The sequence below is a fragment of the Triticum dicoccoides genome, unplaced genomic scaffold, assembly GCF_002162155.2.
Source record: "Triticum dicoccoides isolate Atlit2015 ecotype Zavitan unplaced genomic scaffold, WEW_v2.0 scaffold36032, whole genome shotgun sequence".
Taxonomy (NCBI): Eukaryota; Viridiplantae; Streptophyta; class Magnoliopsida; order Poales; family Poaceae; genus Triticum; species Triticum dicoccoides.
In genome coordinates, this window is record NW_021266212.1 from 38,149 (window position 1) to 42,804 (window position 4,656).

At 44.5% G+C, this 4,656-nt stretch overlaps 1 protein-coding gene across 2 annotated transcripts in view; it reads left to right on the top strand.

The window, feature by feature from the left end:
- LOC119346002 (dirigent protein 6-like) overlaps positions 1 to 4,656 on the top strand; it is a 23,689-nt gene that overhangs the window by 2,137 nt on the left and 16,896 nt on the right. The window lies entirely within an intron of this gene.

A 4,656-nucleotide genomic window follows, 5' to 3' on the forward strand; every position in this document is an offset into this window, starting at 1 on the left:
GAAACATTATACATCAATGTCACGGTTAGCAATCTCAACCATAGTATTGTCTGAATCTCCGTGCAAGAATTCAGAACATGCATCCTACCTACTTCTGCTTCTCAGCTTGAGAACCATTTAAAGTAAACAACTGAGCATTGTTGCCATGGTTAGAAATTCAATTGGGTTAAATTAGCAATGCATGTACAACATACCAGACAAAATCCGAGTTTATACACACACTACAATCATTGTGTGACGTCCCCGATTTGCCCGTACACTAATAATGCACGTAAATGTGTACGACAAAGACCAGGGAGTCACGAAAAGCTATCACAATACAACTCCAAACACAAATTAAAGTCATACATGCTTTATATTACAAGCCAGGGGCCTTGAGGGATGGAATACACACTACAAGAAACCTGTTAATACATGACGGATCTAATCCTCCATGGATAAGTGAAATACTGTCATGGGTGTCCATACATGACGGACATGAAGTCCGTCATGTATATCGCTTTATAATTTGACATCGTACCTTCCTTGACGGTTCTTGACCGTCATGGATCTGCCCCAAGCCCGCCCAGGCCCAAACCATTGTGACGGAACAATCCGTCATGGATTAATGCCACGTAGGATTTTTGATTGACCAACATGGCTGCCTACATGGATACTATTTTCGTCATAAAAATCATCATGGATTTTGGTACAGTATAAATTGGGTCGAGCCCATTATTAGCAGATTTATTTCAGTCTAATTTTCAACCAATACGTTTTTAGCATAATGCATCACACAGATCCTAATGCCAACTTTGACCAAAGAGGAAGTATTTGGAAGTGTCAAACATTACACGATTCATTGAGTATGCAGCCAACTATATGTATGTACAACGTAGCAGTTTATTCCTCCAAAATCCTCTTTGAAATAATAACTTACAACATAGATTGACAAAATATATCACATCAAGGTTAGGAACCAGCACAGCCAATTTTACATCAACAAACCATATAAACTATTAAGAATCTTATTCATGTTCTCGTCCTCGGCCCTCTTGTGGCAATTATCATGTCGCAGCTGATTGTGATAGGAAACACCAAGTAGCTCGCTACCCAATCTTACCTAGCATATTTACAAGAATATTAGATATTTGTAGATATGACTAGATAATAGAAATAAAAGAATTGCAACAAAGATAAAAATGAATTACATGTTGTCTAAGATTCTTAAATCTTAATAATGCTACAAATGAGAATAACATTACATCTACTATAAAACAAGAAGAAACATGAGGTTTCTTAAAATTAATCCAAAGAAAAGCTGTGTCAAATGAAAGTCAAATGACAAAGAAACAAAACACACATCACAAAACTCCCAAGTGCTATAGTAGATGCAGCATACGGGCCTGGTTGTTCTGCAGCAGCACCTTTCCAATGTGCTACAAAATTTCAGCATCATGAATAATGAGAATGAATGGTGATAAATAGTATTCTATTTTATTTACTCAGGTTAGCTCATTCCACCAAGTAAATAGTCAGATTAAGTAACCATCAGATTCACCATTCCAATTGTGCAGATGTACAATAATATTAGTTGAATTTGCTTTCTTTCACTTAATAATTAACATGTTTGTAAACCAAATAAGAGACGGCATAACAGATTGCTTTAGAAAGTGAAATTTAAGCCAACAAACTGGCTATTGCATACATACATCTTCAATTACTTATCTCAGTAAAAGAAGAAATCCTAGTGTGTGATAATGATATGGGTGAGGGTACTCACTGGATACAGTATAGCAAGCAGCACAACAAAGGGCATAATACAACACACAAATGATAATTTAGCCTTGTAACACAACTATGTACAATAAAAGCATCATGTAGCACCCATGGTGGCACCAACGCCACAATATAACACTGCATCATTATTTCAATCCTAAGGAAGCATCCAACTTAAATCAAGCCATCGATTCTGAAGTATCTAATTTGACAACCTAACATAGCAAAACAAATCTCAAAACAGAGAGTAGGCATGCAGATATGTATACTAATAAATCTGTAGTAAATCTTAAAAACAGGGGACTGCATGATGGATTGGACAACAGCTACATCTGATTATCAAATAACCGTAGATCCAACCCTAACTGATCATATCTTGTGCATGGGAATAGAACAACGACTGCGCGCACTAGAAGAAATTCCAGATGGCTGCACGTACCGGTGATAGTGTTGGTGGGATTCATTGCGAGATGGTTCAGGCGACGTAGGAGGGCGTGGTGTGGTTGCCCTGGTTGTTGGCCATGATCTCAACCTGCTGCCACATGCCGGCGTAGGAGTAGGTCGTCCAGAGGTCGATGCCGATCAATGGACCCTCGCTCTTGGTCATCTCCTCCTCACACCCGTCAGAGCCCACGTCTGGGTTCGGTGGATCCGATTTGGGCGCCGGTGTTGGCTCCCAAAGTCGTGCCCTGGTGAGGTGGTGCCCGCCGGTGCCGTCCCCGGATGGACCACGTGTCATTGCGTCGCACCTCGCGTCTTCCTCTTGTCGGAGCAGTCACGTGCGCCTTGCATGTTTCTGCTGCCTTCCATCGACGGAGGAGAAGGCGAGACGACGAGAAGATCGAGATCTAGGAGTGACCTCGACGGATCCGGCCGCTGGCTCTGCAGATCCGGCCCCTGGCTCGGCAGATCCGGCGGATGCGGTGGGGCGACGTCCTTTCCTCCACCCAATCGGCGGAGCACAGGTTAGTGTCTGGAAGGAGCGGAGTTGGGCGTGGAGTTGCTTGTCTGGATGTTGCCTAGCCATGGGATGGTCTTGCGAGCTAGCTTCGGGGGCCGAGACTGGTGAATCTAACCGGAGGGAAGGAATGAGGGGAGCGAGGGGAGGATGAGGGTGTGCTACAAGCCGGCCATAGGCGCCGGAAGTCGCCAGAATCGGGCGACGCAGCAAGGAGTGGCGTGGTGGACAGAGAGGGGCTCGCGAGAGAGGACTGGCTGTGCCGCTAGGGAGGAGGGGGAGGGGGCGAGGAGGACGGTTTAGGGTTAGCACTATATACACGGATCGGTTAGGCGGGCTTGAGCGGGCTTGCGGGGCTGTACTAAGTCGTCCATGACAGTTTTGAAAATATTACTGAAAATTCGTCATGGATTAACAGATTTGTTGTAGTGACATAAGCTCAAATACAAACGAGTCAGCAGAAGCAACAATATCTCACTACATACATAAGTTAAACAAGTTTTGCCTTAAGAAGGCTAGCACAAACATCAACGATCTAGACTAAGTATGCATCAGTATTAAAGGAATGAGTTGTATCTATGGACTAAACTACAGAATGCCAGAAGAGAAGGTGAAAGGCCTAGCCTATCGAAGACTAACATCTTCTGGAGACCACCATCTTGCAGAATGAGTAAAGAATATCATTTTATAATTAACAAAAATGTTGTATCATTAACACCCAGAGATCCTTTCTGGACTCCCTGTGAGAAAGCAATCCCGGAGCCATCATCATATCCAACACATATCTCAAGTATCCATTTCTAGTTATAATAGATCAGGATACATCTGCGAGCGTCCATTACAGTGGACACGACTATTCGAATAGATAACTTCCTTGCAGGGGTGCACCACATTACCCAACATGCTTGATTAACTCTGGAAGGACACACTTTCCTGGGTCATGCCCAGCCTGGGAAGATCAACACGTCATAGCCCTACCTAGTCTCCATAGAGAGGTCCCCGCCGGTCTATATCCTAAGCGTTTCGGGGTCTTGGGACCATCGCCCTTTGCACTCTGCGTCATTGCGAGCAGGGTGTACTAGGAACCAACTTTGCCTGGATGGAGCTGGCCCAACCTTCCCGCAATGCTGAACTGGATGTCTGACAAAGTTTTCGGATAAAACGTACCACGTCGAGGCCCATAACTATTCTCGCGTGGCGGTTAGTGCGTATAGGCTAGTTTCCCACTCAGATCAAATTCACAAACCTGTTAGTCCATTATTTAAAGAGGTGATGGCTGTCGGGACAAGTCCGGAGCTATCACCACCTCCTGGGTGATATTGCTAAATGGCCAGCCACTACCGTAAATCTCGCTGGTGCTCTCTAGGCCTGCCCAACTTTCACAAGGAACTGAAGTAAACTCAAGGTAACCTTGTGTCCAAAACATCAAGGGGGGAAACTCGAGGAATCACCCTCGATGTATTCCACTCGATGTGATCGTCAAGGCGAACGAGGAGGAATCACCCTCGAGGTTCACACTTGAGGGGTTGCATGACTAAGTCGTATCGGGAGTGGTGAAGAAGGAATCACCCTTCGTAGACCACGACTGTTTAACTACACTACAGAGATCTCATCAGAAGTGATGTACGAGGTATCACCCTCGGCACTCGATGGTAACTTTGCAGAGTAGTACAACTAAAGAGGGTGAGGTGTTGTGTCGGGCTCTGGTCATCGATTACCTTGATCGAGTCGTCGGTCAACAAGTCGGGGCAACTGGGAAAAGGTGGGTGCCACTGGTGAAATACCAACCAACCTATACTAAGCAGTTTAGGATAAGCAGGTAAGGTACAAGAGCAGGTAGAAAAGCAGGCTATGCATCAGAATAGGAGCGATCAATTATAGTTGCAAAATCTAATGCAAGCATGAGAGAATGGAATGGGTGATATCGGAGTGATCAAGGG